Genomic DNA, 13,262 nt, shown 5'->3' with positions numbered 1-13,262 from the left:
TTACCACGCCAGTGAATCAGCTCTGTGTCTTCACATGCACCAAAACCATTCGCTCATCTGCATGAAAATATTTACAAACTGTCTATGGAAGTAAATCCACCCTCGGATCCCCTTCTGCTGTTCTACATCATCAGTCTGTGATGTTCAAAGAACTCCAGCTATGACTTTGTGATGAAAGTGTACTTTGTCTGGCCGACCCACTTTTCTTCAAGTTTCTACATGTGTTTCTGCTTCCAATATTGATTTTCTATGTTTGTTCTTCAGTCGAGAATAAGCAGGAGTCACATCTCTGACTCAAAGTGGAAAACTTCTTATAGCTGCAATGCATTCTGGTATATTCTCAGCAACTGTGGGTGTTAAAATCAGCCTCGTCTCTAATGGATTTCTGTCTGTGTGATGGTTCAACGGGGGCGCAAAATGGCTCCTTTCTTAGTGACAACAAAAGCTGACATTAGCTGTTAACTTTTTAGGTCTTTTAAATGTTTCAAACTTCACAGCTGGCGAAACAATCTCGTCACACAATATTTGTCTATACAAGGTCAAGAGTGAACTTTCAATCCCATGGCATGTTTGAAGCCATGTGGACAAGAAGTCCTTAAAATGCTGAAAGAAAAATGCAAATGTACAAATCCACGACAGCTGGACAAACTCCACTTGCTGAAGAAGACTGTGTGATACGGTCAGAAGCTCCAGAAAAGCTACTAAAGCCTTGTTTCCACCAAGCAGGATGGTTCAGTTGAGTTTGGTACGTTTTTTTTCTGTTTCCACTGTGAAAAGTTGTGGATGGTACCAATGGAACCGTTCTGTACCATCCCCATGTTTGGTCCCTCCTCTGTTGGGGTACCTAGCACACAGATTTGGAACTAAAAGGTGGAGCTGTGAACACTTTTTTTAAATATCCCATGGAGTCCCATGGATATCCCATGCGTGCAGCCTCGTTCTGTGGACGATAAACCAGGTGCAGACTTCCATGTGTGTCACCGCTGATGAGGAAATACAGTGAGTGCTGGACAGAGCAGTGAGTGACAACAACCCCGCCCACATTTAAGAGGACTGTTTGTGGTGGAAACGCTAGGGTCTAGGTACCATGTCTGGAGGGTTACTTTGGTTCCAAAGGTACCATGCTGAAAGTGTTTGGTGGAAACGGGGCTTAATGGACCTTGTGGATCGACTGTTTTGACAACGTCTGTTTCCAAAGTCAGGAAGGAATCAGCTTAAAACTTACAAGAGTTTGAGAGAAAAGGGCCTCTGCATGACACTCTTGTATCTGTTCACCAGTAGCTGTGCAGGATGTCAGAGACTGCGGAATCGAACCTGTAACAGTTTAGCTACAAGCCTGCTTCTCTGAGCTTCACTCCTGCTGCTGCCTCCAAAGAGAAACACCTCCTCTGTAGCATAACACATTAACTCTGATGCAACTGGAAATCAGAGACGCTGCCTGCTCCTCCGCTCCTCTTTCAGCTCTGAGCTCTTAGCCCACTTTCACTCATAAATGCAATTTCAATTGACCCAAGTGTGTGGAAGTCTGTTTCTTTCAAAACATAAATTATATATTTTTCAAACCTGGGTTGGAGATCGAGGGCTCTTGTGAGGATCCTTCCAGCATCGTACCTTCATACTAGAGAAAATGATCCTCTTGGCTCTGGTTTTTCTTTTTCTCTAAAACTTTTCCATGACTCACTGGGGCACTAAAGTGATAGTTTGGATTTTTTGAAGTGGGGCTGCATGAGGTACTTATCTAAAGTCAGTGCAGGCCTTATTACATACAGTAGATGTCTTTGTTTTGAGAAGCGGCTCAGTGCTGACGTGGAAGCTAAGAAATGTCATATATATATATATAAAATCATACAACCCCAATTCCAAAAAAGTTGGGACGTTGTGTAAAATGTAAAAATCAGAAATCTTTTTTTTTTGTCCTATATTCTATTGAATACAGTTAAAAGACAAGACATCTAATGTTCAAACTGATAAACTTTATTGTTTTTGAAAACATATACTCAATCTGAGTGTGATGCCCCCAAAACGTTCCAAAGAAGTTGGGACAGGGGCAACAAAAGATCAGGAACGTTGTGGAATGCTCCAGAAACACCTGTTTGGAACGTTCTACAGGTAAACAGGTTAATTGTTAACAGACTGAAGTATCATTAGTGGGTATAAAGGGGCATCCTCGGTCACGTTGTGAAAAACTGTGTGAACAAATAGTCCAACAGTTTAAGAACAACGTTTCTCAATAGACAATTGCAAGGAATCAATGAATTTCACCATCTACAGTCCATAGTATCAATATAATTAGAGAATCCAGAGAAATTCATGCACATCAGGGGCAAGGTTGAAAACCATCAGCAAATGACCTTTGACCCCTCAGGCTGCATTGTATTGAAAACTGATTCGATTGTATAAAGGATAGTACTACATGGGACCACTGTCAGTAAACACAGGTACATACAGGTTTTGGAGCAACATATGCTGCCATCCAAACGACGTCTTCTTATTTATTACAGTGTTCCAACAGCGTGGCTTCATAGTTTAAGAGTGCAGCTACGAGACTGACCTGCCTGCAGTCCACACCTGTCACCTTTTGAAAGTGTGTGGCACATTATGAAGCACAAAGTACGACAACAGAGATCCCGGATTGCTGAGCTACTTAACTCGTACATCAAGCAAGAATGGGAAAGAATTTCACTTCCAAAACTTCAACAATTAGTGTCCTCAGTTCCCAAACGCTTACCGAGTGTTGTTCAATGGAAAGGTGATGTCACACAGCCGTAAAGATGCCCTTATCCTAACTTTTTTGTCAAGCATCAAATTCAGAATGAGTGTTAGAAGTTAATGAGTTTGAACATAAAATATCTTGTCTTTGTACTGTATGATACAGGTTTATACAACGTCCCAACTTTTTTGGAGTTGGGGTTTTAGATGTAGCGGGTAAAATATAAATTATATAATTAAACATGTCTTGCTGCAGGTCTAACATATTCCTTATCTAATGATATACAAATTTTATGATAAAAAAACAACCTTAGAATTCCAAGGTTCAGTCTCAACAGTTTAACCTTTATATTTTTCTGCACACCCTGACCTGTGAACACCTCTGCTAAACCCCCCTGTCCGGCTGTGTGAGGAGGGAAGGGTGGGGGAGGTTGAGACAGTGAAATCTGCTGTGACGTAACAGCCAGCGGCGAGCGATTTCCTGCCTTTGCCTGCCTGCTAAACGGTAGCTGTCATCTCCCGTCAGGCTGGCGGCGGCAGACGAGACGGCTTCGTTTTCCCTCCTCGGGCCAGAAGACGCACATCATCTCCAATCACAGCTGGCTGCCGTGACGGCCATCTCACCAGGGAGACTGACTGCTAACTGCCGCTCGCACACACAGATTTCATATTCCACCCCAGACTGCTGCTGAGGTAGCTCGTACTGACTCACTGAGAGCGTGTGATTGGCCGTCCGCAGAGAGCGGCCTGAGCTTGAAATAAACATTAGACTTTTGTTTCCTCTTCTGGTGTTACTGCTGTGTATCAGTGATGCCTGTCTCCCTGTGCTGTCATCGCCTGTCTGTCTGCCATCCAATCCGGTTGCTCTCTTCCTCTGAGAGGTTGCATCCATCCGGCCATATGTCCATCAGGCTCTACTGTACCGCCCCAGGCACTCTGAACGCTCCCCCCTCACACACACACACACTCCGGCCTGCCCAGCTGTCCCAGCAGCAGAGAGGAAGTGAATAAGTTTGTGAATGGATTGGCCACATAAATTAGTGATAAGTCATTATTAATTAAAGGGACAATACACTTGTTTTTTATTGTTTAAGAGCAGAGGATGGCCACTGCTTTAAAACTGTTGTTGACTGGACGCCACTGAATCAAATATTTATTTGACAGGTGCTGAGATTCATGTCTTTTGTTATTAGAAATGTTTGGATCACACTGAGCTGCCAGTGGAATAATATTAGCATGGCCGAATCTTTATCTGCAACTTTGCAGAAATAGCATTCAAATGTTGATTTAAGGCACAGACACGCCAAACCAACATCACCTTAATGAGTCACTTTCGGTCCTCTCAGAATGGACCCACGACCCACTTTTGGACTGCGACCCAACAGTTGGGCACCACTGATATCTAGTATGACCTCCTCCTTGGGTTGCTGAGGGGGTCACTGGTTATTTAATGTCCCTTAAACCGAAGGAGGACACATAATATAGAAGTGTGTAGCTTCGCTTTCTCAACAGCTCCCTGCTTCATTCCCTCACAGTTACACAGTCACAGCTGTCCTTCACAAGTCATTTGGTCTCAGACATCGAGCCTTCGACACTTATTTCACACCAGAATAAGAACAGAAAAAAAATCATAAAATGTGGTTGGATAATTCATTTTTCCTCCAGTGCAGTTTCCTTTGTTTGAGGACACGTCTTGAAATGAATCTCAACATAATTAAACGAGGCAGAAAAAAAGCACAGCGCGCTTGTATCAAGAAAATTAAACTTAATTGTTGGAATGTCTAAACAATCACCGGGTTGAAGACGCTGGCGGCTGCTGGGATCAAACCAGTGACCTCTTGGTTTTAAGGGCTGCCTGTCTCCTCATTAGCATACCAAGAAGACAACACAAAGGAGCTTGTAGATCCTTTTTTTCTACAGATGTGACTGCTGAGGAGAGACAGTGTGCTGCTGCTGAAGCTCAGGGTGAGACTTTGCATTTTCTTTCATCCCTGAACGACTCCTCTGTGGACAGAGAGAGATGAGACAGATGCTGCTCATTTAAAAGACTATAATTGACTCAGCAGAGCTGCTGTCAGAGCGCAGATCTGTCAGAGAGCTTCTACCACGCCCCGAAATGCTGAGAGCTACGCTTCACTGCAGTAATTGCTGTTAGTGAGGAGGATGGATGGCAGAAAATGTTTTAGGACAACAGCTTCATGTCTGGGGAGCAATGACGGCTTCCTTAAACGCAGCCTAACACCTGTAAAATAGCTACAAGAATGGGGGTGTGAAACCAAGTTGGATCTTAAAAATGAAATGGATTCTTCAAAGAGCAAAAGGCCCGGCTAAAATCTAGAGTTTCACACACTTCAAACGGCCCTTTTCCCAGACGTTTTCAGGCAATAAAAACGGCAGAGTGGTTTGACAAGAGCTGGGGAGCTGTGCTCACTGAGGTAGTTAAGGTCAGGGCAAACGTCATTGATTGAACTAAGTGCTCCGCTGAAAACTGTGTGCCTCAATCAATGCTGCCTCTAATGGTGCGGGGCAAAGCTCCCCGAAGACCGAGGCTATGGACGAATGTGACAAAGTCATCCGGAGGTGCCAGAATCACGTTCCTTCTGCCGGCAGGCTGCTCTCCGTTCTCCGTTTCTCCTCTGATGGCACAAGTTAATGAAAATGCCATTACTCAGACAGGCCGTCAGCGAGGGAGCGGGGTGAAACTAGGTGACAGATAGAGAAGAGTGTAACCAGAGATGAACAGCTGTCTCACTCTTTCAATGATAACAGTGTTCACGTGGCAGATGCACAGTTCATAATCATTAAACTAATTTTGGACCAACTTCAATTGTTCTTCATATTGATCAGAAACAATATCATTAATTCATTAATTGATATTTAAAGGAATACTTCACCCACAAAAATGACCATTTGTATATCAATTACTCATCACGTGTTATGATGACTTCGTGAAGACAAAATATTTCTTTCATGCCTCCATGTTGAACGAGGAATCCAAAATTGGAGAAAAATCTTTTTAGAACACTGCATAAAAGTTGCAGCGGTGTGAACTGGCCGGCCTGAGCTCGACCCAAGTCAGCTGATGCCACCTGCAACTCAACAACACCGACTTCCACCCTGGAGGCCAGTGTTTGCTTCCCGTAAGAACGTAAAGCTCAACCCTGTTCTTTTTTCCGAAACTAAACAAAACGCTTTGGTGCCTAAATCGAACCACGTGCATTTGTTGTTGAAACAAAAACGCCAATTCGCTGTATTGTACCGACGTAGTGCTTTTATTTTGAAAGAGACTGTATGCAAGCGTACTTTTCCTGTAAAAACAGAGGTGTATTTTGAAAGAAGACAATGCATGTAACAAGCTGAAGTTGAGACGCCTTCCCAGGGCATCAACAACTAATGCACCCAGGATACCTTGCACGTCAAATGTCAATGTGGAAAGTCCATGACAAGACGTTGATGTGTGAGTATGTGCTGGAACTGCACACATTTTTGACCAAACAAAATCAATAATCGAACATAAATGTGCGTAAAAATCAGTTCAAACACCACTACCGTTAAGAAAACTAATTAACCTTACATATGCTAAACACACAGTTATAATGAAACAGCTCTTGTGCGGCGGTTTGTGTTTCTGTCTACCTCAAACTACCAGTCACTATATGCCAAACTACTTTTCACTTTGTTTCCTTTCTTGTTCTCTTTTCCTGAGAGATTTCAAAATTACACCCTTTTTCTCTTCCTCCAGTGCCCTGCCCTCTACTAACAATGTCCACACACACACACACACACACACACACACACACACACACACACACTCACACTCACTCCAGCGTGCAGATGAAAGGCTCAGCCCTAATGACAAGGTACTCTGTCCACTTAATACTTCAAAGATTGAGCTTGGGGGGGCTATGATACCCCTCCCCCTCCTGCCCTCGCCATACCACACCACAATTAGCTGAAAGAACTGAACCAAAGCAGGACCAGCCTGAATCCACAGAACCTCCATCTGCATCTCGGTGTAACCAGCCTCCAAACAAAAACACAGAGGCAGGAAAACACTTACTGTGGACATGGAGACACGTAAACTAACACGCAAACACTCACAGTGGTCACATGCACTAAATCAAGTGTAATCAGACACACGTGTTCGTTTCTAAACACACATCAATGAAACGACACACAAATAAACAGAGAACTGAACATGGGGAAACACACAATTTGCACATAAATTGTCCGTTTGGACCAAACAGTCACACTAAAGAAGTGACTCATGACGTTCTTTAAGGACATTTGTTTTTTCCTTTTCACTGCATCTAAAGATCATCAAGGATTTGATCAATAACACAGATGTAAAACACAACAGGTTGTTTTTGAGACAGCAACACATGGAGGAGGCTACAGTGGATTAAGACTGAATAATACATGGATATTGCATTGATAGCTTGACATGACACAGGTTAGTAATGATACCACAGCGCTATGGATCTTTGGTTGGCCCCGGATAACCGGCCTCAGTCAGTGAGCACAGCTGTTTGTTACAGGGCTGGGGAACGGCCAGACGATGGTCGCCCCTCTCCTATCTCACACTGCATGTTTGTGGAGAACCTGGTGTTAACTCACTTGCAGACGACCCTGAGTCAGGGTTTCGTACGTAGCAAAGCAGCTCCCTCGTTGTGATCTATTGAAAGTCAGCCCTTGATCCAAGCTTGGGGCAGCTGTGGCTCAGCGGTAGAGCGGGTCGTCTGCTAATCAGAAGACGGGGGGTTAGCGCCCTTTAGCAACTTGAATTCAACCAGCTTACACCCAAGCGCTGCCACCAGTAGTCTGACCCCAGACCACTTCAACTTCCTACCGGATCAGCTAACTTTCTGTTGCTGCCGTTACACAAGTTAGACCCAGTGCTGCCACTAGTAGTCTGACCCCAGACCACTTCAACTTCCTACCGGATCAGCTAACTTTCTGTTGCTGCCGTTACACAAGTTAGACCCAGTGCTGCCACTGGCCACTAGCATGCAATGATCCATCAGTGCTGGGGTTTGCACTGGCTGAATCTGAGTTGCTACAGCTGATATAAAGGTCCATCTCAGGAGCTGAAGGCTGCTTTCTCCTCTGTGAAGTATAGTCTCCAAAGAGGAGAGTGAGTGAGAGTGAGGGGTGGCGGGGTGCGCTAACTAGCAGACGTATTGGAGCGTACTTGTGAACTAAACACTGAATGTTTTGAGTGCTCAAGTGTGCTAAATGCAGTGTCCTACTGGCGCACTCAAGATGGTCCAAAAGTTTAATGTTGACGATGGATACTTCTCACTCTCAACGGTCACCATCTTTGTGATGCAGCAGAAGCTATGCCAAACTTCTCAACCTTTGACATGGCAGCTGGATCCTGAGCTGGCTACAGTGAACACCACCGTGTTATGCAGATGTAAGTTATACATGTTTCTTGCACTATGCACCAATACTGTTGTCGAATAGAGGCCGTAAGTAATGTTTGTTGGGTCAGTAATGTTTGTTGGGTCAGTAATGGTTGGTACTGCAAACAATAATATGAGTGCTGAAGTTAGCTTGCTAGCTAACATATTGTAGTGAGCTAAAAAGATATTGAGGTATCATATGAATAAATTAGGTCACTACTGGTTGACTGAGCTGTAAAATGGCATGCAGTTAACGGAAATAATGTGCTGTGTGGTGAATGATTTTCAGTTAACTATTATCCTGTGTTTCCTGGAGGGGGTACAGGTTATATGACGCCATTGACAGGCAACCACTTGTAGTGAGTATGAAGAAAGTACGGCATGTATGGGCATCAACTGACATGAGCCAAATGACGCAACACGGTCAGTGTTTTGCAATTTATTCTCCTGTTGCCTCCTGTTGTACCCTTTGCAAACCCAGGTACAGACGCAGTCATTATAATTGAATTGTATCAGTAGATGATGAAGTGTCTCTGTGCTGCAGTGGTCCTGAGGATTCTGAGCAAATGAGATGATGTGAACTTTTGCCACTGGGGAGAAAAATAGACAAGAAAATCCCAGGAGTCTCACTCTGTTCTGTGTTTGATTGGCCGAGGATGGTCTCCTGAGATAAACTTTAAAACAATGTGGAGCACAGCTCTGTTACAAAAACCCAAATGTAGAAGCAGAATAAAGAAAAGATAGACACACTCTCTCAGGGGAGTGAGCAGCTACCCTCTAATCACACAGCTCCCCAGTGAGATCAGCCTCCAGTCCCACCAGCCAACATTCATACCCTTTAATCACATCCACGCCTCATCTTCTAATGACGATTCTGTCATTCATGGCCACATACGATGACCATCGTGATACGTCCACTTGAGGCGGATGACTCACACTAACATCACTCTACAAAAACAATTTTTAAATGGGAGACACGTTTACAATCAACATAAGAGCTTATGATTCAGAGAACAGTGATTCACTGCAGTTTGGTAATTGTGGCTCTTTTCACTCTTAACCTCGTCCCTGCTGCGTATTCCCCTGATGAAATGAGGTCAGCTGCATTATTGGGGAACATTTTCATCAGGTTAATGGGAGGTTTGACCAGCGCTATGGACGTTTCAGGGAGGCAGGTTTTTAACAGAGGCCCTCCCCATAGACCAGGAACATAAATGGACCAGTGTCTTTCGAAAGGACACCTGGACAGGACTGGGACACGTTTCCCCAAACGCATCTTTATCATTATCATAAATCGTGTTTAATCGGTACCATAAAATCTATTTTACGAACCCTCTTATGGTCAAGATGCGTTTCCCAACAGAGAGCACTGATGTTTAAGGACATTCGATGTAAAATGAGGTTTAATGAGCTTCTGACGTCATCATCCTCCTTTACCTCTTCTCACCTAAAGTCTCCAGTTTGCATATGTTATTATTTCTAAACTTCTACTAGGGTTGGGTGAATATATTTCATTTTGCTAATGTAATGGTCTGCCTTACAAGAAGTAGTGACAGCCCAGCACTAAAACGAAGTGTGGAGACAGATCGTTGGAAAATTGTAACATATCACCCAACCCTTATCTCTATGAGCAACCCTTCTGGAGAAATAAGATTAAGATAAAACTTCATTTATCCCGAGGGAAATTGCAGTTGTTGAAAGACTAAGTGGTAAGAGTGCAAATATAAAAGGCCTAAAACCAAGTTCAGACCAAAAGTTCACGACAAGACGAGTTGAACCTTGCAACTATTTGAAATATGCCGGTCTGCAACATTCTGAAACCCTGCGAGTTTACACCCATGTGACATGCCTAAACGGTGTACTTCCTGTCTCTAACTGTCTCTGCCAGCAGAACAGGAACAGGTGATGTGTCTTACGTTCTAATACCAGCTGCTCGCAACTTCACAAGCTGAGTCGCAGGTGACGCCATTAGCTGGCTTGAGTCAACCTGAGTACACACTCCTGCAACTTATTCACTCTTTATCCAGGATCCCCATTAGTTCCAAAGTAACAACTGGTCTTCCTGGGGTCCACACAAAACACAAAGAAGGCAGCAAGACATTAAATTATCACATCGTACTTCTCACTGCAGCGTTCTTAAATGATGTTGTCTTGTCACGAATCTTTGGTCCGACCGTGCTCAAGATAACAGTAACAGAGGGGCACTCGGAGAGCGCAGACCTCTGCCAGGGCCAAATGCCCTGCTCTCACAATGTTAACGGAAGTGGAAAATTATTTGTGTATCCGCCCTGTGATTTAAATCTGCTCCAAATTTTAATGGGTTCTTCCTTGGTCCATGCTACACCCTTCCACCAAGTTCATGAAAATCAGACCAGTACTTTTCCATAAACCTGCTGGCAAGTAGACCAAACAAGGCGCAAATCCAAATATATATATACACAATATTGAAAAATGCCCAAATCAGGTTAACAGTAGGGGTTGCGTATGTTCAATGACGTGATCTGAAATGAGCTCCAGGTCAATATTTATAGCCACAAAGAGGCTTTAAACCTGTGACCTTTAAGTTACTGGATGTTCTCCAAACATTCGACCACTTCACCGCCCCTTCCCTTAAAACATCCATCCATCAAAACACACTTTACCTCCCTCCCCTGTCTCCAGACTCCCCCATCCTCCTCCCCTCACTCAGAGCCATAAAAACACAGGTTTCCTCATCAGGACAGACGTAGCTGCATGGCACCATTACCTCACATCCATCAGCACCTCTGCACACCCAGATAAAGAGGAGGCAGAACATCCTACTCACGTAATTAGGTAATTACAGGCAACGCATGATGGAACCCTGTAGTTGCTATATTTTTGTACAGCTGTTAATAAGTCATATTGACAGAGGCTGTGATCACTCTTACGGCTTCCTTTCTTTTTTTTATTCAACATCCTAACCGCAGCAGAAAAGCTCAGTCTGTTCTTGTGTTTGGTTCATTAAGGTTCATGTTACCTGGCTGCTTGTGAACAGCAGTCACACTGACATAACCGACAAGTCTGCAGGTATTCTTACAGTACAATTCCTTTTTTACTGCCTACGAATCCCAACACAAAAGCATTTTATTTACTCAGTCCTGTGCCAAATGTCCTTGTAACTTTTTTATTATATTTATTCAACCTCATCCATTTTTTGTCAAGTTTGAGCTGACTGAAAGCCTTGGCATTTTAGTCTGACCTCAGTCAAAGAAAGCCATAACTTTCGTATAGTGTTAGTCGATAAAAACTGGTGATGTTTTAGTCTTTTTGTCCTGAATGTGCTTATTGTTAGGAACAGAACTGCTGCACTGAAAAGGAAAATCCAGTCTATAATAGGGATGCACGATAATATCAGCACATCATCAGTATCAGCCGCTATTGCCTTTAAAATTAAATAACCGGATCAGCCAACATGTATAATGCTCTGTATAATCAAACTTTAAAACCTTTTGTCAGTTGCTCATGGGGAACGGGAAACAACAGGATACACAGAAAGACAATCCAGGCGCTCCAAACATACAGAAAACGAGGAGGCAAGTATCAAAACGCCTTTATTGTAGCGGCTAAACCACTAAAAGTAGGCCTACATAAATTAAAGTACATATAAAAATGAAGATAAACTGGAGTACAAGCATATAGAAAAACTATGTGTATTCAGTCAAACGATTCAGAGAATAAAGTTGCGTAATTTTCCATAATATATGGATATACAGATATAGATATCGGCTATCGGCCAAATGAGTTGGCAAACAATCCAATATCGTGCACACCTAGTCCATAAATGAAGTCGAGTTCAAGTCAGCTAAGTCTCTCTTTGTGTGAGCTGAAAAACAGTCTGGTGTTCATACACAGCCCTGGCTCTGTAAAGGGCACACCAACAAAGTGGCTCGGACCGAACTTCACACATCACTCTTGTAGCCATAGCAACAGGGAGTGTTGGTGCTCATGCACAGGACAGGGGAGAGGCCGTGGGAAAAGAGAAAGGCAGTTGGAGCGGCAAGCTGTTATGGGTCACGTGATGGTGGTGAGGTGAACACAGCGTCACTTGGCTCTAATTATCAGCTTATCCTGACAACATCTGTATATTGGGAGCTACTTTTGGTACGAGCATTTCATGCTATGTCCCTAGAAAACTTTTGGCCACAGTCTTTTAGTAAAATGAGAAGAAACTTGAGGAACACGCACAAAAAAGACACTCTGTCCGAGCCCAGCGAATACACACAAGATGCCGACCAGACCGAATCTGTTATCTTTGACGAACTGGACCCAGCTCTCGCAAAAGCCCTTAATGTGATGACTGCTAATATTATAAAGGTAACTGAAGACAAAGGGTTATGTTAAGACCCAGGTCAACATCGGTGAGGCTTTTCAACGGTGGAGAGGTCTCCAACAGTTGAAAGGTATGACGACGGACGTGGAGGTTGCCTTGTTTCCGCGAAGTATTTACCTTCCTCGTTGGCTGAGCTACAAACGGTCCGCTCTTCGGCCACAGTAATGTTAGTTTTTTAAGACCAATCTAAACACCTAATTCTCAGATTCCAGATTTGAGTCTGAATCAAGTCCTAATGACATGACTTGAGTCCACATTTATGTTTCATTCCCGTAAACCCTCGCACTGCTTCCTGCCATTTCACTGGGATTTGTTCACCCAACAAACTCGGCAGTTCCAAGTTATTTCTCACTGTCTTGGTGAAGTTATTATGTTCATCTGAGTTTAAATGCCATCACTCACTGCTGCACAGAAAACTGACAAAGATCCCCATCAGAGGTGCATCCTTTTATGTGCCACATATAAACAAAACAACAGCAACAACCTGCAGCATGTTGGCAAAGATCCACACGTCAACCGCCTCAAGGGTTAAGAAATTCGGCTACCTTGTCTCCTGAACGTCTCCCACACATTCCCTACCCGTCTGCAGTTTACTAAAAAGGGTGAAACATAATAAGGGACAACAAATTTCACACACAGCTCAGCCAATTTCATCCCAGAGCAGAGTTAATCACGACAATTAAACCTGAGAGCGCATTCTTTAACTTGATTATGGGTTATTATGGTGATACAGTAGGCAGGTAGCACACACATTCATGGATGAACGGTATCATTCATAATCAGATCCTCCTCAAGGA

General features: G+C 43.6%; 1 protein-coding gene across 1 annotated transcript in view; it reads right to left on the bottom strand.

The window, feature by feature from the left end:
* The window catches only part of brf1a (BRF1 RNA polymerase III transcription initiation factor subunit a), a 159,053-nt gene that overhangs the window by 81,216 nt on the left and 64,575 nt on the right, over nt 1–13,262 (bottom strand). The window lies entirely within an intron of this gene.

This window comes from Epinephelus fuscoguttatus, linkage group LG14 (assembly GCF_011397635.1).
Source record: "Epinephelus fuscoguttatus linkage group LG14, E.fuscoguttatus.final_Chr_v1".
Classification (NCBI taxonomy): domain Eukaryota; kingdom Metazoa; phylum Chordata; class Actinopteri; order Perciformes; family Serranidae; genus Epinephelus; species Epinephelus fuscoguttatus.
This window is presented reverse-complemented; position numbering and strand designations above follow the sequence as displayed.